Consider the following 24129-nt stretch of genomic DNA (forward strand, 5'->3'; position numbering starts at 1 on the left):
AGCATCCTTGCAGTGTTACTCCAGCATCCCTAGTTCCTGTCTGTTTCCTGCGCCTCTGGTTCCTGTTGATCCTTGCCTTGTCCAGCCTTGCCTCGTTTCGCTCACCTCCTCACTACAGTGCTGTCTGTAGGTCTTCATCCAACCCGGCTTGATCTTCTGGTACCAACCTCTAGCCTTGGACCTGACCACGTTTTCCTGCCTCCCGCTCCGATCTTGGCCTGCCCTCGGCTTCTCCAGTCTGCTGCCTGCCCTGACCCTGGCATGCCCTCGGACTCTTGCTCACCAGACTTACCCCAGGGACCCACCTAAGCCTTGCCGGCCACCAGAACCCAAGGGCTCAACCGGCGGGGGGAGGCAATTGGTATAGGTGAAGCTCCAGCTTATCCCACTACAGGGTGCATTCGCCAGCTGTTGGCAAAGGCCTTATAGGTTCGACTACATGACAGCAACAAGGGCAAAACACCCACTCCCCCCTCCATCTCCTGGTCTCTCTCTCCTTGCCTTTCCTCGTCACTCTGCTTCCTGGCCTGTCTAACGTTGCTTTCATCCTCAGGGTTCCTCCATTCTTTCATTGGTATCCACTGCTATCTCTCATCTATTACTTCCTATAATTGCTCTGGCTGCTCCGGCACTCTCTTCCGGTGCTTTCCTTCAAATCTCTTTCTGCATCAACCCTTTTTTTTTTTTTTTTAGATGTTATTAGTTGCTTTTTGCAACTTTTCCTTTGATAGTTTTCCTCTTTCTTCCAACGTTTGGCATGATCTCTTGGTAAAGCCTCTAGATTTCAATATAGCGTTTGTGGCATACAAATAATGGCACATTATCTCGTTTTCTTCTTCCGGGGTCCACATTTCTGTATCTCTTCCTCTTACTTTATCATTAGCTTCTGTGGTCTGTCTGCTGGTACAATGGGTCCTTGAATGTGAGCATAGCCTATAGCCGCACCTGAAGGAGGCTACGCTATCACAACCACCAACATTAGCCCTAAAGGTTAAAGGTTAAAGTTGGGCATCTTTTCATCCTGAGCAATGTGCGTTCAATAAGTATGAAGTTTTCTCTTTCCTTTCTTTCATACGTCAGCAGTAGCAGTTGCCTTGCTGAGATTTGTTCTAGATGTTATGCAATGAGAGCGCCAAGTGGACATACTCGGGCTGACATTGGCAAGAGAAACGCACTCCATTCTCTCCCCCTGAGATGCACAGCAATTGCTATTCACCAACATTGCTGTCTGTGTGGAGTTTCTGTTTTGTTTTTTTTCTGGGGAATCCTTGTCCATGAATCTTTTGCTGCATCAGTGGCATGGAAAGGGTTCTCTCTCTCCGTACATTGTATAGAACGGTTGCTGGGAGCGACAATTCTGCGTGCATGGTGTTTTGACTGTGTGGTGCAATATTAAAAAAGATTTCTTCTTCTTGCCAAACTTGTATCATAGCTGTCGAGCAGAAGAAAGGATCGGGAATTCAAAAGTCATTTGTTCACAGTTATTTTGGAAGGGTCACTCTGCTCTTAGGTGTTTCTGGTCCTCAGGGATATGGTATGGGGCCCACTTGGCAATAGTGATCATAACATCCATGGCTGGAAGGGGGATATGATGTAAAACCACGGCTCTAGCACCAAATTTCCAAAAGGGGAAACTTTGATAAAATGAGAAAAATAGAAAAAAACTGATGTGTGCAACTACAAAGGTTAAGAGTGTATAACAGGCATGACATTGTTTAAAAATACATCACACAGTCCAGACGTATTCAGTGCATTAAGAAAGGTGGAAGGGAGGCCAAATGATTGCCAGTATGGTTAAAAGGTGAGGTCAAAGAGGCTATTTTAGCTGAATTTCCTTCAAAAATTGGAAGAAGGATCCAACAGAAGAAGATAGGGTAAAGCATAAACATTGGCAAGTTAAAGATAAAACATTGATGAGATAGGCTAAGAGAGAATTTGAAAAGAAGCTGCCATGGAAGCAAAAGCTCACAGTAACATTTTAAAAAAATGTATCCAAAGGGAGTCAGTTGGACAGTTTGATGATCGAGGGGTTAAAGGGGCACTTAGGGAAGATAAGGCCATTACAGAAAGACTAAATTCATTCTTTGTTTCGGTGATTACTAATGAGAAGATACCCATTCCAGAAACAGTTTTCAAGGGTGACAAAGACAGGTGACTTGAACCAAAACTCGATGAACCTAGACGTAATAGCAATGTGAAGAGAAGCAAATCTCCCCGACCAGTGATGGGATGCACCCCAGGCTTCTGAAAGAACGCAAAAATGAAATTTCAGATCTATTACTAGTAATTTGTAACCTATCATTAAAATCATCCATTGTACCTGAAGACTGGAGGGTGGCCAATGTAACCCCCGATATTTAAAAAGGGCTCCAGGGGTGATTGAATTTATAGATCTGTGAGCCTAACTTCAGAGTTGGGAAAAATCATGGCAACTATTCAAAGAACAAAATCACAGAACATATTTTAATGGGACACAGCCAGTATGGATTTACCCAAGGGAGGTCTTGCCTCACTAATCTGCTACATTTTTTTTTAAAGGGTGAATAAACATAGTAACATAGTACTGATGGCAGAAAAAGACCAAATGGTCCATCCAGTCTGTCCAGCAAGCTTCTTATGGTAGTAACTGCCGCTCCATGCAGGTTACCCCCAAGCCTTATGTTTAGAGTTATAATATTAACGATCAAAGCAGGCAACTGTCAAACCCAGAGCAAAATTACTGCTGGCAACGTTTTTATAGGGTGAGCAGCCTTCCTGATAATTCAGCCAATGCTGCTTGAACGTGCTTTGCTTTTGGATGGCCGTAGAAGCAGTCCTGCACTTTTTCCCCCTAATATCTGCGCATCAGCACCCCGAACCATAAAAGTTAGGGCCCAGCGTTGACTCACATCTAAATCCAATTAACCTTTCCTCCACCTCACTGTCAAAGTGGAGAGCAGTGTGCAGTTGTGTCAATATCAGGAAACATAATTGGTTAAGAGTAGTAATCTCCATGCCTTCCTTTAGGGGCAGTAGTTGTCGCTCCATGCCAGTTACCCCCCATGCACACTTTTCTCCATTTCCACCTCTTGCTTTTAGGGATCCACGGTATTTATCCCATGCATTTTGTAATTTGTTTACTGTTTTCGTCCTCAACACCCATTCCGGAAGGTCATTCCAGTCACCTACCACCCTCTGTATGAAGAAATATTTCCTGATGTTGGTTCTAAGTCGTCATCCCTGGAGTTACATTTCGTGACCCTTAGTTCTGTTTACTTTTCATTGGAAAAGGTTTGATGATTGTGCATCATTAAAACCTCGCAGGTACCTGAAGATCTGTATCATATCTCTCCTGCACCTCCTCTCTTCCAGGATGTACATACACAGAACCTTCAGCCTTTTATCATAAGTCTTACGATACAGACCCCACACCATTCTGGTTGCCTTCTCTGGTCCGCTTCCATCCTATCTCTATCCCTTTTGAGATACGGGCTCCAGAACTGAACATAGACCTCCAGGTGAGGCCTCACTAGGGACCTGTACAGAGGCATTGTTACCTCCTTTTTCTTACTGGTTATTCCTTTCTCTGTGCAGCCCAGCATTCTGGCTTTAGTCATTGCCTTTAATGCCTTGTTACATTGCTTCGCCGCCTTCAGATAGTTAGATCCCTATCACCCCAAGATGCCTCTCTTGGTCCATGCACAACAGCCTTTCACCCCCATCACATACAGCTCTTTTGGATTGCCGCACCCCAGACGCATGACTCTGCACTTCTGGGCACTGAATCCCAGCTGTCGAATCTTCGACCACTCTTCAAGCTTTCTTACATCACTTTTCATTCCTGCTACTCCTTCAGTCGTGTCCACTCTCTTGCAGATCTTTATTATCATCTGAAAATAGATAACATTTACCTTCTATCCCTTCCGCAATGTAGCTGACAAAGATATTGAACAGAACTGGTCCCAAAACCAATTCTTGTGGCACTCACAATCTACTGACAAGGCGAGTCAATAGATTGGATTTGGATTTTCAGAAGGCGTTTGACAAAGACCCACATGAGAGACTTCAGAGAAAATTAAAAAATCATGGGATAGGAGGCAATGTCATTTTGTGGATTGCAAGCTGGTCTTTTAAGAAACAGAGAGTAGGACTAAATGGTCTGTTTTCTCAGTAGAGAAAGGTAAACAGTGGAGTGCCTCAGGGACAGAGGTGGATTGGCCTATCGGGGGATTGGGTATCCCCCGGTGGGCCGATCGCTCCAGTCACATGGTCTGCCGTGCGCAGCCGTGACAGAGCCATGCTCGGCAGACCACGTGATGTGTCCTGGGCCGGCCTGGGCGGCGAATACCCGGGCTGGTCCGACATCGTGAATCCGCCGCTGCTCAGGGATCTGTACTTGGATTGGTGCTTTCTAATATCATCCCCCTTTCCAGAACATTTATAAATATGTGAGGAGATGAAATCTGCAGATGACACAAATTATTCAGAGTTGTTAAATCTCTAGCAGATTATGATAAATTGCAGGAGGACCTTGCGAAACTGGAAGAGTGGGCATCCAAATGGCAGATGAAATTTAATGTGGGCAAAGTAATGCATATAGGGAAAAATAATCCATGCTGTAGTTATACGATGTTAGGTTTCATGTTAGGCATCAGAGTGGAAAATACATTGAAATTGTCAGCCCAGTATGTTGTGGCAGTCAAAAAAGCAAACAGAATGTTAGGAATTATTAGGACAGTCATGGTGAATAAAACGGAGAATGTCATAATAACGTCATGGTGAGACTTTACCTTGAGTGCTGTTTTCATTCTTGTTGTCACATCTTAAAAAAAGATATAACTGCACTGGAGAAAGTACATAGAAGGGCTAACCAAAATGTTAAAGGGGAGGGAATGACTCTCCTATGAGGGAAGTAAAGAGGTTAGGCTATTCAGCTTGGAGAAGATATGGCTAAGGCGGGATATGATAGAGGTTTATAAAATCATGAGAGGGCTAGAATGGATAAATATGAATTGGTTATTTACTCTTTCAGGTAATAAAAGGACTAGGGGGCATTCCATGAAGTTAGTAAGTAGCTCATTTAAAACAAATCAGAGAAAATTCTTTTTCACACAATGCACAATTAAGCTCTGGAATTCAAATGCCAGAGGATGTGGTTAAGGCAATTAGTGTAGATGGGTTTAATAAAGGTTTGGACAAGTTCCTGAAGGAGAAGTCCATCAACTGTTATTAATCAAATTGACTTAGGGGCAGATTTTATAACCTGCGCGCGGCCTACATTTGTGCGTGCTACCCGGCGCGCAGAAATGTATGCCCAATTTTATAACATGCACACGCAGCCGCGCGCATGTTAGAAAATCCGGGGTCAATGCACGCAAGGGGGTGCACACTTGTGCACCTTGCTCGCGCCGAGCCATAGGGGAGCCCCGATGGCTTTCCCCGTTCCCTCCGAGGCCGCTCCGAAATCGGAGCGGCCTCGGAGGGAACTTTCCTTCCGCTCCACCCACCTTCCCCTCCCTTCCTCTATCTAACCCACCCCCCAGCCCTATCTAAATCCCCCCCTACCTTTATTTCAGGAGTTACACCTCTGGCAGGTGTAACCTGCGTGCGCCGGCCGGCTGCCGGCACGCCATCCCCCGGCACAGCTGCTGTGCCAGAGGACTCGGTCCCGCCCCCGGACCACCGCCCTGCCCACGGCCCCGCCCCCTTCCCGCCCCTTTTTCAAAGCCCCGGGACATACGTGCGTCCTGGGGCTTGCGCACGTTGCCGAGCCTATGCAAAATAGGCTCGGTGCGCGCAGGAGCAGGTTTTCGGGGTTACGCACGTAACCCTTTGAAAATCTGCCCCTTAGGGAATAGGTACTACTTATTACCATCATTACTAGAGGGGATTTATTACCTGTTGGGTACTTGCCAGGTTCTTATGGCCTGGTTTGGCCACTGCTGGAAAGAGGATGCTGGGCTTGATGGACCCTTGGTCTGATCCAGTATAGCAAATGTTATGAAATTAGAGTCTCATTATTCTCATTATCTCCCTGCAAAGTTTTCTGTCTTTCATCCATACCTCTACTTCTCCAGAGAGAAAGCGAGATGTCATCAAATGTCACCAGCACCTGCTGCGACATTTATTTAAATGTATTAACTGCTTGCCCGACTCAAAGTAGAGTCATCTGAAGCAGTGAACAAAGTGAACATGCAGAATCAAAATTTAGCATATCACTTAGATGCAAAACAATCTTAATATGCTAATTACACATTTTGTAAGACAGTGATAGAATACCACAAGCCCATTTTCATCCAAGACCTTCATTTAGGGATATATACTGCCCAAAACACCTTACAATGTCAGCTTAAAAGCACAGCCAAGTTCTCTTCCCTGCAAAAAAAAAGCATAAGAAGACCTGACAGCCCAATCTAAAATACAAACTATTAATCATTTTATCATTTCCTTCCAGCAAAGAGGCAGGTAATGTTATTTTTCTAACCCAGTATTGCCAGCAACAGATTCCAAAATGTAGTGCCGCAGGTGAAAATGCTCCAGACTACAGCCGAGTCCGGCCCCGCTACTCAGAAGGACCGGCCCTTCTCCGCAGCAGGATTTCCATCCCTGGCGCCCTACGGGAAGAGGGTTTGGAGTTTGCTGGGTCCCAGCACAGAGGGAAGGGAGCAAGGAGAGAGGGTTTGCAGGCGTCAGTGTGGGAGGATGGACCCGGGAGTAGAACTGTTGCTCCCGTCCCCTGCCGTGCGGAGATCCTGGCTCAGCCTGCCAGCACAGCTTCTGCTCACCACAGGGCCCTGGAGAAAGGAAGCAGCCTTGTGTAAGCCCAGACCAGGCATCTTCAGGATACACACATATATATATATATATATATACACACACACACACACACATATATATACACACACACACATATATATATACACACACACACACACATATATATACACACACACACACACATATATATATATACACACACACACACACATATATATACACACACATATATATATATATACACACACACACACACATATATATACACACACACACATATATATATACACACACACACACATATATATACACACACACACACATATATATATATATACACACACACACACACATATATATACACACACACACACACACACATATATATATATATTTATCAGGACAAAAGGCAAGGCTGTTTCCCAGGATGGCAACTTGCTATCGAGAACGAGAGGCATTAGCACATCACGAGAATCGCTTGCTCCTCTCCTTCCCTTTTAGGAGACTTGCGGCTGTGGTCCCAGCGCCTCTGCGTCCACGACAGATCGACTTGGATCATTTCGTGACGAGGGGACCGCGTGCAGCTGGCAACGCTGGGCACTTCCAGGCAACTCTCTGTACTCCTCTCCGGGAGAGGAAACCCTGCCAGAGCTGGCAGAAAGGGGGCTCGGAAAGGACGTCCAGAGGACGGCGCTGGCTCTCAGCACAGTAACGGAGTAGCGGCAGCGGGTAAAGGGCCGAATGGTCCGTCCGTCTGCCCGGCAAGTGTGGATTTTTTTTTTTTCCCGGTAGCGGCTGCCGCTCCGTGCAGGTTTCTCCCCGTGCGAAAGCCATGATGCGCCCAAAGTTAAGATAAGTTACCCCGTTTTCAACTCCCACCCTCTAGCTTGAGAAAGAAAGATTTCACCAGTCCAAGGGAAAATGAAAAGTGAGGTCCAGAAAGCAAAACGAAATCAGGCCCGGGCAGAGGTGACACAGGCAGTGTCTTTGGTTTGTCACATGCGGCACTGTCGCTGCCCACTCTAAGCGTTCAGCAGAGGGCGCTCACGGCTCCCGATTTTCTCTTCTCCTCTCTCTCCCTGTTCAACATCCTCAGCATCTTCTCATCCAATCCAGGCCCTTGCATTGCCCCCTCTAGCCCTCGGGCTTTGCCCCTTAGGCTGCAGAAACCTTTTTTTTTCCTGACCTTTCCTCTTTTCACCTTTCCTGCGACCTCTGGTTCACAAGCTTGCCATGGGCCGACCCGTTGGCTCCGTGGCAGGTGTTGCGCTTAGGCGGTCCGCCGGCTGTTCCCGCAAACCGCTGTACTCGGCTCCCCGTCTGGGATGCTCCCCCACAGGCCCCGAAGAGGCTTTAGCGCCTCCGGTGCGGCAGGAGGGCCCGTCGGCTCCATCCTTTCTGCTCCTCCCGAGGCGCGCGCGCGCGCGGCCGACATCACGCTATTTAAAGGGGCCTGCGGCAGAAAGGTCCTGACGGCAACTAATGATGACATCACATGCCCAGGCTATAAAAGGCCCCAGTAACAGGTCCAGCTATGTATTCTAGTACATATTGCCTCCCAGCGTCTTGTCCTCCTTCCAGCCTATTCCAGTCCACCCTGCTGACCCCGACACCCAAAGGCTGGTCTAGGTGAAAGTCCCAATGGGTCTCTGCTTCGCCCGGATCTGCCCGCCAACAGTGGGGAATCTGCAGGGCTCCTTCTTGCAGGGAGGGCCAATCTTGCCTTGGCCCAAGGGTCCACACACAGACAAGACAGCAGGGTGGTCTGCTGCTATGCCCAATAGTTGGGTTTGGTCCCCAGGAACGGCTTCTGCTCTCCTGGCTGGGGCTAAGAGTCTTTTAAACTAGAACAAAGGGGAAAGCCGACAGTCGCTCAGCAGCGCATGGTTCGGAGAGAGGTATCTTCAAAGGATACTAATGATGCATTAGAATTAGGGCATCCCGACAGTGAGGTTCCAATAATTAGAAAAGCAGTCCAAGTGCCTGTAACTAAAACCTCACCTGAGCTAAAAAATTCAAACTTATCCCTATCAATTAAAAAGCAGAATAAAAATACAAACAAAAAACAAACTTTGAAATGTTTGTATGCTAATGCCAGAAGCCTAAGAAGTAAGATGGGAGAATTAGAATGTATAGCAGTGAATGATGACATAGACTTAATTGGCATCTCAGAGACATGGTGGAAAGAGGATAACCAATGGGACAGTGCTATACCGGGGTACAAATTATATCGCAGTGACAGAGAGGAGCACCCGGGAGGAGGTGTGGCGCTTTATGTCCGGGATGGCATAGAGTCCAACAGGATAAACATCCTGCATGAGACTAAATACAAAATTGAATCTTTATGGGTAGAAATCCCTTATGTGTCGGGGAAGACTATAGTGATAGGGGTATTCTACCGCCCACCTGGTCAAGATGGTGAGACGGACAGTGAAATGGTAAGAGAAATTAGGAAAGCTAACCAAATTGGTAGTGCAGTAATAATGGGAGACTTCAATTACCCAAATATTGACTGGGTAAATGTATCATCGGGTCACGCTAGAGAGATAACGTTCCTGGATGGAATAAATTATAGCTTTATGGAGCAATTGGTTCAGGAACCGACGAGAGAGGGAGCAATTTTAGATCTAATTCTCAGTGGAGCACAGGACTTGGTGAGAGAGGTAACGGTGGTGGGGCCGCTTGGCAATAGTGGTCATAATATGATCAAATTTGATTTAATGACTGGAAGAGGAACAGTGTGCAAATCCACAGCTCTCGTGCTAAACTTTCAAAAGGGAAACTTTGATAAAATGAGAAAAATTGTTAGAAAAAAACTGAAAGGAGCAGCTACAAAAGTAAAAAATGTCCAAGAGGCATGGTCATTGTTAAAAAATACCATCCTAGAAGCACAGTCCAGATGTATTCCACACATTAAGAAAGGTGGAAAAAAGGCAAAACGATTACCGGCATGGTTAAAAGGGGAGGTGAAAGAAGCTATTCTAGCCAAAAGATCTTCATTAAAAAATTGGAAGAAGGATCCAACAGAAGAAAATAGGATAAAGCATAAACATTGGCAAGTTAAATGTAAAACATTGATAAGACAGGCTAAGAGAGAATTTGAAAAGAAGTTGGCAGTAGAGGCAAAAACTCACAGTAAAAACTTTTTTAAATATATCCGAAGCAGAAAGCCTGTGAGGGAGTCAGTTGGACCGTTAGATGATCGAGGGGTTAAAGGGGCACTTAGAGAAGATAAGGCCATCGCGGAAAGATTAAATGATTTCTTTGCTTCGGTGTTTACTGAAGAGGATGTTGGGGAGGTACCCGTAATGGAGAAGGTTTTCATGGGTAAAGATTCAGATGGACTGAATCAAATCACGATGAACCTAGAAGATGTGGTAGGCCTGATTGACAAACTGAAGAGTAGTAAATCACCTGGACCGCATGGTATACACCCCAGAGTTCTGAAGGAATTAAAAAATGAAATTTCAGACCTATTAGTAAAAATTTGTAACTTATCACTAAAATCATCCATTGTACCTGAAGACTGGAGGATAGCAAATGTAACCCCAATATTTAAAAAGGGCTCCAGGGGTGATCCGGGAAACTACAGACCGGTTAGCCTCACTTCAGTGCCAGGAAAAATAGTGGAAAGTGTTCTAAACATCAAAATCATAGAACATATAGAAAGACATGGTTTAATGGAACAAAGTCAGCATGGCTTTACCCAAGGCAAGTCTTGCCTCACAAATCTGCTTCACTTTTTTGAAGGAGTTAATAAACATGTGGATAAAGGTGAACCGGTAGATATAGTATACTTGGATTTTCAGAAGGCGTTTGACAAAGTTCCTCATGAGAGGCTTCTAGGAAAAGTAAAAAGTCATGGGATAGGTGGCGATGTCCTTTCGTGGATTGCAAACTGGCTAAAAGACAGGAAACAGAGAGTAGGATTAAATGGACAATTTTCTCAGTGGAAGGGAGTTGACAGTGGAGTGCCTCAGGGATCTGTATTGGGACCCTTACTTTTCAATATATTTATAAATGATCTGGAAAGAAATACGACGAGTGAGATAATCAAATTTGCAGATGACACAAAATTGTTCAGAGTAGTTAAAGCACAAGCAGATTGTGATAAATTGCAGGAAGACCTTGTGAGGCTGGAAAATTGGGCATCCAAATGGCAGATGAAATTTAATGTGGATAAGTGCAAGGTAATGCATATAGGGAAAAATAACCCATGCTATAATTACACAATGTTAGGTTCCATATTAGGTGCTACAACCCAAGAAAGAGATCTAGGTGTCATAGTGGATAACACATTGAAATCGTAGGTTCAGTGTGCTGCGGCAGTCAAAAAAGCAAACAGAATGTTGGGAATTATTAGAAAGGGAATGGTGAATAAAACGGAAAATGTCATAATGCCTCTGTATTGCTCCATGATGAGACCACACCTTGAATACTGTGTACAGTTCTGGTCGCCGCATCTCAAAAAAGATATAATTGCAATGGAGAAGGTACAGAGAAGGGCTACCAAAATGATAAGGGGAATGGAACAGCTTCCCTACGAGGAAAGACTAAAGAGGTTAGGACTTTTCAGCTTGGAGAAGAGACGACTGAGGGGGGATATGATAGAGGTGTTTAAAATCATGAGAGGTCTAGAACGGGTAGATGTGAATCGGTTATTTACTCTTTCGGATAGTAGAAAGACTAGGGGGCACTCCATGAAATTAGCATGTGGCACATTTAAAACTAATCGGAGAAAGTTCTTTTTTACTCAACGCACAATTAAACTCTGGAATTTGTTGCCAGAGGATGTGGTTAGTGCAGTTAGTGTAGCTGTGTTTAAAAAAGGATTGGATAAGTTCTTGGAGGAGAAGTCCATTACCTGCTATTAAGTTCACTTAGGGGCGGATTTTCATACTCCGCGAATAGGCCTACTTTTGTTTGCGCTCCAGGCGCAAACAAAAGCACGCTGGATTTTAGTAGATACGCGCGGAGCCGCGCGTATCTGCTAAAAACCTGGATCGGCGCGCGCAAGGCTATCGATTTTGTATAGCCGGCGCGCGCCGAGCCGCGCAGCCTACCCCCGTTCCCTCCGAGGCCGCTCCGAAATCGGAGCGGCCTCGGAGGGAACTTCCTTTTGCCCTCCCCTCTCCTTCCCCTCCCTTCCCCTACCTAACCCACCCACCCGGCCCTGTCTAAGCCCCCCCCCTTACCTTTGTCGGGGGATTTACGCCTCCCAGAGGGAGGCGTAAATCCCCGCGCGTCAGCAGGCCTCCTGCGCGCCGGGACGCGACCTGGGGGCGGGTCCGGAGGGCGCGGCCGTGCCCCCGGGCCGGCCCCACGCCTCCGGGTCCGCCCCCGAAACGCTCCCGGCATGCCCCCTAAACGCCGCGCGGTTCGGGCCCGCCCCCGAGATGCCCCCGACACGCCCCCCTCGGAGAACCCCGGGACTTACGCGAGTCCCGGGGCTCTGCGCACGCCGGTAGGCCTATGTAAAATAGGCTCACCGGCGAGCAGGGCTCTTAAAATCCGCCCCTTAGAGAATAGCCACTGCCATAGCAATGGTAACATGGAATAGACTTATTATTTTTTTGGGTACTTGCCAGGTTCTTATGACCTGGATTGGCCACTGTTGGAAACAGGATGCTGGGCTTGATGGAGCCTTGGTCTTACCCAGTATGGCATGTTCTTATGTTCTTATGTTCTTATCTGTGCACAGCAGCGACACCCAGTGGTCAGATTTGGGTCCTGGAAGTAGCCACAGGCTGAGGGCGGCCACCACTATGGCTGGACTAGATGGACAGATAAAGGAAGGCGGTTTTACAGTGGGGGAAACCCTGAGCAGTTGTGGATGAAGGCTGGTGGCACAAAATCATTACGACGTTCTCTTTTCATTCTGAAAACCATATTACGGTAGTGTTAAAATACTTGTAAAAAGGAAAATTAGTTTCTTACCTGATAATTTTCGTTCCTGTAGTACCAAGGATCAGTCCAGGACACCTGGGTTGTGATTCCGCACCAGTAGGTGGAGACAGAGCAAAACTTGTGGGCGGAGCCATATATGCCCCTGTGCCAGTCACAGCCCCTCAGTCATACGTAATGTCAAAGTAGAAAACTCCATAAGGTAACCAGAGCAAACTTTACCAACTTGCAATTGAAAAATTCCAACACCCCTACAGGAACCGGACTCCCCAACCGGGAGAGCGAAGAAACAAGGGGTCAGCTGACCTAAACACATCGATGAGCGGACTCTCCGTTACACTAGCGTAGCACTGCGGGCGGGATCCTGGACTGATCCTTGGTACTACAGGAACGAAAATTATCAGGTAAGAAACTAATTTTCCTTTCCCTGTACGTACCAGGATCAGTCCAGGACACCTGGGATGTACCAGAGCTAACTTACCGAGGGTGGGAAGCAGAGAGTTCCGCTCAGAGAACCCTCACTCCAAACCCCCCAGTTTCAGCAGCCTGAACATCCCACCGGCAATGTGTAATGAAGGTATGCCACGAGTTCCAGGTAGCCGCCCTGCAAATCTCTTGAGGCTACACCCGGGAAGATTCCGCTCAAGCCGCAGCATGAGACCGCGACGAATGAGCCCGAAGACCCACAGGCGGTGAATTGCCCCGCACTAAGTACGCGGAGCCAACGGCCTCCTTAGACCAACGGGCGATCTTCGTGCAGGACGCCGCAGAACCTTCCTGTGGACCCGAAGTCAGCACAAACAGATGATCCGTCACCCGAGAAGGATAAGTGACCTTTAGATAGCGAAGAAGAGAGATTCGCACATCCAGGTTTCTTAAGGTCTTCGTCTTCGTGTCCGAAGACTCCCCAACCGCGAAAACGGCAAGCTCTACCGAATGATGCAAAACGGAAAACCGAGACGACTTTGGGCAGGAAGGAAGGAATCGTCCGCAACGAAACTCCCGAATCGGAAAGCGCTAGAGGGGCTCCCGATAGGACAGAGCCTACGATTCCGAGATACGGTGAGCCGACGTAATCGCCACCAGGAATACGGTCTTCAACATGAGATCCCTGATCGTAGAACGCTTCAGGGGCTCAAACAGCGCTGAGCCGAAGGCGGTAAGCACCCAGTTGAGATTCCAAGAAGGACCAAGGGGCCACAAGGAGGACGGAGGAGTGTAGCCCCCCTAAGGAAATGAGAAATATCCGGGTGAAGAGCCAGGGAGGTTCCCTGGACCTTACCTCGTAAACAACCAAGCGCCGCCACTTGGACCCGTAGAGAACGGCACGCTAAGCCTTTAGCCAGCCCCACCTGGAGAAAAGCCAGAATATCGGACATAGCAGCGGAAGTGGGATCCAGACTCCGCTCCACGCACCATTCCGCAAAGACTACCCCGACCCGGACATAAGCCAGGGACGTAGAACTGCTTCCTGAACCTCAGCAGTGTAGCAACTACCGCGTCCGAGTAACCTTTTCTCTGCCACCGACTCCTCTCAAAAGTCAGGCCGCAAGACAGAGGGGATCCGCATCCTCCAAACAGGCGGGGCCCTGATGAAGGAGCCCCGCGAACCCCCGGAGACGAAGGGGTGCCGCAACCGACAACTGGACGAGGTCTGCGAACCACAGACGGCGCGGCCACTCCAGTGCTACCAAGATCACGTTGGACGGGAGCAATCCTATGCGCCGCAGAATCTTGCCGAGCATGGGCCACGGCGGGAACACGTACAGATGCACATCCGTCGGCCAGGGAATCACCAACACGTCGACCCCTTCTGCTCCCCTTCTCGACTCCGACCGTAAACCTCGGGGCGATGGCATTGTGCCACGTGGCCATCAGGCCCATGTGGGGCATTCCCCAGGACTTGCAAATGAAGAGGAACGGCTCTTCCCAATTCCCACTCTCTGGGATTGAGGAGGTGACGGTTGAGAAAAAAAAAAAAACAAAAAAAAAACCGCCTGGACATTGCCGACCCTGGCAACGTGGGAGGCTGCGATGCTGCCGAGATTAGCTCTGACCCTGACATCAAGAGCTGCGCCTCTACAGCCACCTGTGGACTCCTTGTCCCTCCTTGATGATTGATGTAGGTCACGGTGGTTGCGTTGTCCGATAATACTCAGACCGCCATTCCCCGTACTAACGGTAAGAAGGCTTGTAGAGCCAGACGGACCACTCTGGTCTCTAGTCGGCTGATAGACCACTGGGCTTGAGACGCTGACCATAGCCCCGGGACCGACCTCCCTAGGCAAACTGCTCCCCAGCCGGAGAGACTGGCATCCGTGGTCACCACCGCCCAATCGGGTACCAGCAGGGACACACCACAAGCTTGGAATTGTGCCACCCACGCAGGCTGGATCTCGCTTGGCCCTCGAGTGGAAGAGGCAGGAAGAACTCCTTCGAGACCGGCTACCATCGGGATAGAAAAGGACGACTGCAACGGCCGCCGATGAACGAGCACCCAGGGAACCATGGCGAGCGTGGAAGTCATCGAAACCAGGACCGTCAGACAATCGCAGACCCAAGGACCGGGAAGAGACAGCAACCGCCTCACCTGAGACAGTAGCTTGCACCTGCGTTCCTGGGGTAGGAACAGTTTGCCCTGTCTCTTGTTGAAGACAGCTCCGAGGAATTCTAGGGTCTGGGTCGGTACCCGTTGACTCTTGCCGAAATTGATTACCCAGCCTAGAGACTGCAAGATCTGTAGGACCCGGGCCACCGCCCGTCGACACTGACCCTCGGACTTTGCGCGAATCAGCCAGTCGTCCCGGCAAGGATGAACCAGGAAGCCTTCCCAGCGTAGCTGTGCCGCCCCCACCATCATCACTTTCGTGAATGTGCAGGGAGCTGTTGCGCGAGCAAACGGCAGCGCCTGGAAACAATAGGGACGTCCCAGCATGCAGAACCTCAGGAATTTCTGGGACTCCGGTCGAAGTCCCACGTGAAGGGACGCTTCCGTAAGATCTAGGGAAGCCAAGAATGTGCCCGGGCACACCGAAGCAATCCCCGAACGAATCTTCTCCCACGCAGGCATCTGATCACGCCTTCGAGATCCAGGATCGGTCTTGACGTGCCGTCTTTCTTTGGAACGATGAAGCGAATGGAGCAACGGCCGTCGCCATGCTGATGGATCGGGACCGGAACCACAGCTCCTGAACTTCCAAGCGCCGGATGGTGCCTAGCGTTGCCGCCTCCTACTCCGGAGCTTTGCAAGGAGCGACGAGAAACTTGTCCGCTGGGGTTCAAACAAATCTGACGCGTAGCCGCGACTTAACACACCGAAGACCCACTGGTCCGCCGTAACGCTGGCCCCGTCCTCGAAAACCAACATTAACCGCACCCCAACGATTTGGACCACTTACAGAGGCTGCGGCGAGGGCATACCGAACCGCTGCCCCTGAAAGGACTGTTGTCACTGAGGGGTCCGGGGGGAAGAATACCCATACGAGGGTCCCGACGAACGTGGAGGACGCGACTACCTGGGATCGCAGTTCCGAAACCAGAGGAGGCGCCTCGCTGATCCGGGCGAGACCATAGCTCTGGCGGCCGTCCGGAGCAAGTCATACAGAGAATCTGCGGTGATCCGCATGCCGCGCCTCCTCTTCCGACAGATCCGCGTGGGCCTGGAGAACCTGGGTCCACCGGAACCCAGCACACAGCGCAAAGTTACTACAAATCGCCGCGCGCCCCCCAAGGCCGACACCTGAAAAACCCTTGCATAAGCTGGAGTTCCATTGTCCTATCCTGGATATCCTTGAAAACGGCTGCTCCTGTAACCGGGATCGTTGACCTCGTAGTTACCGCCGACACCGCTGCGTCCACTCTGGGAACCCGAAGAAGCTCCAGAGTATCTGCTGGTAATGGATACAACTTGACCATGGCTCTACTCACTTTCAGGCCCCGCTCCGGGGTATCCCATTCCCGGAATAAAATGTCCGCAGCTGAAAAAGGGGAACGGGAAGGCCACTGCTGGACCGGTGAGCTGGAAAAGACCGGATCCATCTTGGCCCCCGGTCAAGACTCCATCTGTGGGCCTCCACCCCAAATTACTGCAGGATGGCCGGGAAAAAAGGGCCAACTCCTCCCATGGGAACAAGCGGACTACTCTGGGGTCAACTCCATCCACTGCTGTACCTGTGCTGGTACCTGGCAGGTCTGACCCCCCTTCCTCCGGCTCCTCAGTGCTCCCCCAGCCGGGGCTGCGTCCTCCGAACAGGAGGAGCCGGAGTCCGTCTCCTGCGGGCTGCCCGGCACCGGGCACTTCTGCCTTGGAGGACCGGAGGGCTCCGGAGTCCGTCTCCTGCGGTCTGCCCGCACCGGGCACTTCCGCTTTGGAGGATCGTAGGGCTTTTCAGATCCTTTCCCCGCTTTCCTCCTCTGCTGCCTTGATCTTTTGCACTTCAGGAAATCCGAAGAAAAGGGGAGGCCTCCGAAACAGAGGAGGCCCCTTCCATCTAAACCGGAGAAGCAGCCCCCCCCCCTCCCCGGGGAGGGCTTCCCGGGGGCTCGCTGCTGCGGGGAAGATCCGGAGGGAGACCTCCATTTTCTAAGGCCTTCAGCGCGGCCTGACTAACTGCACCTAAAATGGCCGCCGTTCCCGCGCTTAGCGGGAACGGCGCTCAGCGGGACGAAACAGCTGAGCTATCCCCTGCCTGCTCATCACACGGCAGCCCCGACGCTGGTCGAATCCGCGCTCACCGACCTGTCTCGGACGGCCCCCGCCGCCCGAGACCCGTGAAAAAACACACACTGTCCCTATACAGGTGTGCGCGCCGGGCCGCACACGCGGCAGGAGGCTCCACGCGGCATCCCCCACGCGACCGGCACGTGCCCAGAAGGGATCTGCAGTAAAAATCAACCCCCCCCCCCGGAAAGAAGCCGCGAAGGACGGAGAGCCGGCATCCCCCACACGACCGGCCAGTGCCCAGAAGGGATCTACAGTAAAAATCAACCCCCCCCCCCGGAAAGAAGCCGCGAAGGACGGAGAGCCGGCGAGTCGAGGAAGCCGCAAAGTAAAAACAAAACAGATTTTTTTTTTTTTTTTGTACTTGCGCTTGCCGCTTGGATGCTGTCCCTGGTCCTGACGTGCCTGCTCCAGCGGGGGTGAGTGAACCGGGCTCCCCGGTGTCACCCCCGACGCTGCTGCCAGCAAGGGCCGGGTCCTCGACCCTCAGCAGCGGCCTCTACCAGGGGGGGATGGTCCCCTCAGAACCTCCCAACCCCCCTGGGAGGCTCTCAGGACGAGGGAGTCTTCTTTCTTTAGAAGAAAACATTTCCAAAACCAAAATCTTCTTTATCTAGATGAAAAGTTTCCAAAACCAAATTTAAAGAAAAAAATTCCAAAAAACCTGACTAACTACCAGAATCAGTGCAGGCCGAGGCTGTGACCGCACCTGCACCACCTACTGGAGACAGAGTAAGACTGAGGGGCTGTGACTGGCACAGGGGCATATATGGCTCCGCCCACAAGTTTTGCTCTGTCTCCACCTACTGGTGCGGAGTCACAACCCAGGTGTCCTGGACTGATCCTGGTACGTACAGGGAACGCCTCTTAATTCACTCTTGCCCCTCGGCCTTTGTTTTATTTATCATTTTCCGCCTTACAGGCACTTCAAGGTGGATTACAATCGGGTACTGTAGGTGTTTATTTCCATCCTCTCGCCCGAGACAGGAAAGATTTTACCACAGCTTCGAGTTACACTGAGACACGCGTGTGGTTAGGCTCTGGTGAGCTTCTTTTACCAACTTTAGAAGCCACAAGATATCTGTGGGTTTGAGTTTTGGGAAAAGAAAGGAAAGATTGTATTGTCTGAGTCCTCCACGTGCCGCAAAGGTTAAGGATGGATGAAACAGGGACGCGCTCAGCCAGCAGCAGCAGGACGGCTTTTCCCTGATCCCGGCGGCAGACACTCCAAGGTCAACACATTCAGCGGGTTTGTCCGGCTATCGTTAGTTCCTAGCCAGACAAATTCCGGGATTTTAAAATCCCGCTGGCCAACTGCCCTGGACGTAGCTGGCAAACTTCTCTTATGGCTAAAGTTAGCCAGTTAAGTCCAGGGGCGGGGCAGGGTCATTCTGGGACGAGGCCAGTTACTCCAGCCAAATTAGGAAAATAAATGGCGATTTTCAGCATTATTCAGCTAACACAGACAGATAACTTTAGGACAGCCAAAGAGCAGCCCTAAAGTCTGCTGGATAAACTCAGCCGACTAACTCTAAGATAGCCGGGTACCCTCATGGGCACTGACCCCACACCACCGAATATCCCGGCTCTAAGCTAGCGGATAAGTTTATTTCTGGCTATCTTTCCTAGCTGGCCAGTGGCTGAATATGGATCTCTCCCAGTACATCCCATGGGAACTCCAGGCTGGGTGCTGTGAGGAAATAACACGGAGCAGCTACAAGAGGGGAAGACCCGACACAGCACAAGTTTCATCTCGGCATCCGATATTTCCATCGTTTTTTTTTTTTTTGCAAACTTCTTGTTAACAAGAATGAGGATCATCATTCATTTCTGTCATGCTTTTCCACCACAAGAGTTCAAAGCATGTCAGATCCAATTATATAATACAATAAGTAAGGATAAGTGATATAATAAGTCAGTAGTGATCTCTATCATCCAGGCTGCGCCAGCGGGTTCAGTTTTTTTGTTACTGTTTCACTTTCATGTAAATGCTGTAAGTTTAGGGGTGCAGGGATCTGTCTGCTACAGGACACTGCCAGCTGCCCTCCCACCTTACTTGTGATTCTAAATCAGGAAAAAGACAACGTGTATTCTCCCCAGAAATAAGATTTTTATTTATCAGATTTGGTATGATATAACATTTAGAAAATAGCAACAATTCCTGTCTCTAACATCCTGCCCTCTAAGCATCAGCTTTCCCTAAAGAAAGTTCTGTACCCTGGGTGATTTCACACATGCCATAAACCTTAGCCTGCTTAATATATTAACACTTATGGCTAACTTACTTACCGCTGATTCCAACTTCAGGCAATACCTCTGTTCATCTCTGAAGCAGGCTCCAGCTGGAGACCTGGAGAATGTGTGCCGGGAAGGACTTCCTTCCTGGGCTTGGTACTGGCAGAGCGGACAGGCAGTCCTGGAAAGAGACTTGTTTCTGGCTCTGGTACCTGCTGGGCTGTCTTGATGTACCCTTGCCCCCTCCTCATCTCAGATTTTTGTCCCACCTGAGCAGGCACCTCGTCTCTCCGGTCTCCGGGCCACACCTAGTCTTCTCCCTTCTCGACAGCAGGGAGTGCTGCTCTGCTTCTGGGCCCCCTTTCGCTTTCTAGGATGCTTCGGCACAGGTTTCAGGGTCGCTCTCAGGATCCGCTCTCTGGGTTTTCTCCCAGGGTTTTCATTCAGGGTCTGTGCCTTCCTTCTCTGGTTTCAGGGTCGCTCTCTCTCCAGGGGGGGTCCATAGCCCTCTCCCTTCTTTACCCCCCTCTCTTATACTTCCCAGCTGATGAATATGCATAACCTCATGCATAACCATGCGGCGGGTGGAGGGTCTTTTGCTGCATTGCAGGTCTTCTTCCCTCTTCCCCATTTTTTCAGGGGGAGAATTGCCATGTCTGTATGCCAAGCTGTCTACTTTGCTCCTATTGACACAGGAACATGCAAACAGGCAGATCTGATAAGGTATCCTTCAGTGTAACAGGACAAAAGTTCTTTTTCCACTGAGACAGTGCAGTTTTAAAGTTCACCTGGATAAAAGTCTTTCTCTTCCTGTGACAGTGCTTGGGGCCTGTCAGTTTCTTGGGTATTATGATTAATATTTGATAATTCAATGGTAAACATGAGATATCTCCCTACAACGCTGTAAGATTGCCATAGTGAATCAGATCAAAGGTCCTGTTTCCAATAGTGGCAAATCCAGGTCACAAGTACCTGGCATGATCCTAAAAGGTCCGCGTGCTCGGGCCCGGGTCCGCTGGACCCGGGCCCGAGCACGCGGCTCCCTCCGACGTCCTCCGGCCGCCCCGACCGCCGTGAAGGCCCGCCCCCGGCCGACCAGCCAGCCAATCAACAGGGGCCCTGAGGCTCCTTAAAGTGCCTGCAGCCCCGGAGTTCCTCCTCTTCTGCCCGCGGCGATCTCCCCTTCAGCGGCTGCCGACCCATGCGAAGGCCTGCGCAATCGGCGCCCAGACCCACCGGGGTAAGGCCTCTAAAAAGCGCACTTACCTCCGCTGGACCCGGGCCCGAGCACGCGGCTCCCTCCGACGTCCTCCGGCCGCCCCGACCGCCGTGAAGGCCCGCCCCCGGCCGACCAGCCAGCCAATCAACAGGGGCCCTGAGGCTCCTTAAAGTGCCTGCAGCCCCGGAGTTCCTCCTCTTCTGCCCGCGGCGATCTCCCCTTCAGCGGCTGCCGACCCGTGCGAAGGCCTGCGCAATCGGCGCCCAGACCCACCGGGGTAAGGCCTCTAAAAAGCGCACTTACCTCCGCTGGACCCGGGCCCGAGCACGCGGCTCCCTCCGACGTCCTCCGGCCGCCCCGACCGCCGTGAAGGCCCGCCCCCGGCCGACCAGCCAGCCAATCAACAGGGGCCCTGAGGCTCCTTAAAGTGCCTGCAGCCCCGGAGTTCCTCCTCTTCTGCCCGCGGCGATCTCCCCTTCAGCGGCTGCCGACCCGTGCGAAGGCCTGCGCAATCGGAGCCCAGACCCACCGGGGTAAGGCCTCTAAAAAGCGCACTTACCTCCGCTGGACCCGGGCCCGAGCACGCGGCTCCCTCCGACGTCCTCCGGCCGCCCCGACCGCCGTGAAGGCCCGCCCCCGGCCGACCAGCCAGCCAATCAACAGGGGCCCTGAGGCTCCTTAAAGTGCCTGCAGCTCCAGCGCCGCGCGCCGTGCGTCGCGCGCCGAAGGAGCGCGACAAAGGGGCCCGCCCCTTTGTGCGCCCCTTCGGGCAGCCCCTTCGGACTGCCCTCGAAGGACCCCGGAGCCACTACCCTGGTCCCTCCGTTCATCACTCTACAATCCCTTGGCCTTGAAGCAGCGCTGCCTGCTAGTCTGCTGCCAAGACCTACCTTGTTCCTAGAACCCTGGACAAGAAAAGACAAGGAAAGACGCTGATGCAGTGAAAGTGCCTCACAGCCACTACCAGCTTATAACCGGACTATCACCCTCACAGCTGTCGCCACCTGGTGAGCATTGCAATCTTCACCATTCTTTGCTCTACATACCTGTTACCAGATGTACATTATCTCACTGTATGTAACCTGCTGCACTGTATGTAACCTGCTGCACTGTATATCAACCTGCTGCACTGTATATCAAATAACTCCCCTACTGCACCCGTCTCCACCACCCTCCTCCTCTTCTCCTAACCCCACTGTATATCCCTAACCTACCTACCCCTAACCTGCTGCACTGTATATCAAATAACTCCCCTACTGCACCCGTCTCCACCACCCTCCTCCTCTTCTCCTCCTTAACCCCTACTACACCACCCTACCTGACTGCTAGCGGTGCCAATATGGCTGCCTACGCAATCCCTCGCATCCACCACCCACTCTCCAGAATACCTCCCCCCCCTCTCCTCCCCCGCCACACCCCCCCTCTCCGCAAATCCCTCATCCCCATCCTTACCTCACCGCTTACACAATTCCTCGGCCTCACCACCCTCTCTATCATTCTTATCAACGCGCAATCCCTATCAAAAAAGACGCCAGTCCTCAATGACCTGCTCACGGACTGCACACCAGACATCTGTGCAGTCACTGAAACATGGTTCAAAGACTCAGACACCGTCCATATAAACCAACTCCCAACCACCCTTTATGACATCTTCCCCATCCACCGACCCAAAAAAAGAGGAGGTGGAATCCTCTTAGCAGCTAAAAAATTCCTCAACCTCAAACCCATCAGCATAGCCACTCCACCCAAACTTGAAATAGGTCTATTTAGGGCAGATGCCCTGCAAATCTGTCTTGTCTACGCCCCCCCCCACCATCCTTGAGTCCGACCCGTCTCCCTTAATTGAATTTTTTGTAGAATGGATAAAAACTGACACCCCCTCCATCATCCTCGGAGATTTTAATCTCCACGTTGACTCTCTCCCCCCCACTGCATCCTGCGACACCTTCATTCAATCCCTCCTTGCCATAGGCTTCCGACAAATCATAGTAACCCCAACCCACAAAGCTGGCCATACGCTAGACCTGATGTTTATCAACTCTAGCTTCCAAACCACCACCACACCCACCTGCACCCCAGTGCCCTGGTCCGACCACTGCCTCATTGAAAGCCGACTCTCTGCCATGAGACCTCTTCCTAGTAACCATACACATCACACTACCATAATTTCCAGAAAAACTTGCCCCAGCGACAAACTTACAGATGCATTAGCCTCGTCCTTACCAAACCTAATCTGCTCTGACCCCGACACAGCCTTAGCGTCCTGGAATAGCCTTACAGAAGACATAGCCAATAAACTATGCCCCCTCTCTAAACGAGTCATAAACACCTCTGCGAAACCCTCCAAGCCCTGGTACACCCAAGAGCTAAAAATCCTAAAAAATAATCTCAGACAGAAAGAGAGAATATGGCGCAAGGACCCTACCCCGCAACACTCCTCTAGCTACAAAACAGCATTACACGAATACAGACTATCTACACTCAAACACAACGTGACTTCTACTCAAAAAAAATCCATGACTATAAATTCAACCCCAAAGTGCTTTTCTCCTATGTCGCCAGCCTCACCACCCCCATCCCTCCTACCATACCAGACTCTGAGGCAGCCGCCAAATGTGAGGAACTGGCCATCTACTTCCAGAGTAAAATCGCCAACCTCCTCTCCAGATTTCCGTTCTCCAATCTCTGTGCCCCCACCACCCTTACTCCTATCCCCGCCTCATCCCAACCCACAATGGCCATTCTTGACTTCACTTCCTCTAAGGAAATCATTAGCCTCCTTCGTAAACTTAAGCCAGCTTCTCACCCTAGCGACACCATCCCCACCAAAGCGCTAATAGCCATCCCAAACAGCATAGCTAGAGCCATAGCAGACATTATCAACTGCTCCCTCACCCATGGGATGGTCCCAGACTCACTTAAGCACGCTGTCGTCAAACCCCTTCTTAAAAAACCCTCCCTAGACCCTAAAGACCCCTCCAATTTCCGCCCCATCTCCAACCTCCCTCTTATTTCCAAGCTAATGGAAAAAGTTGTTAATTCGCAACTCATGGATTACCTTGAAGATCACGCTATCCTCCATGTTTCCCAATTTGGCTTCAGAAAACATTTTAATACCGAATCCCTACTCCTCTCCCTAGCCGACTACCTCCTCAGAGGTCTGGGCCAAGGCCACAGCTACCTCCTTGCCCTCCTTGACATTTCGGCGGCTTTTGATACCATCAGCCACCACCGCCTCCTGACACGGCTAGAAAGCATCGGCATCTCAGGAATAGCTCTCGCCTGGTTCAAATCC

At 50.6% G+C, this 24129-nt stretch overlaps 1 protein-coding gene across 1 annotated transcript in view; it reads right to left on the minus strand.

The window, feature by feature from the left end:
* The window catches only part of LOC115099202 (solute carrier family 12 member 9-like), a 460475-nt gene that overhangs the window by 271451 nt on the left and 164895 nt on the right, over nucleotides 1-24129 (minus strand). The gene's annotated exons all lie outside the window — the stretch shown is intronic.

The sequence above is a fragment of the Rhinatrema bivittatum genome, chromosome 9 (genome assembly GCF_901001135.1).
Source record: "Rhinatrema bivittatum chromosome 9, aRhiBiv1.1, whole genome shotgun sequence".
In the NCBI taxonomy this organism is placed as follows: Eukaryota; Metazoa; Chordata; class Amphibia; order Gymnophiona; family Rhinatrematidae; genus Rhinatrema; species Rhinatrema bivittatum.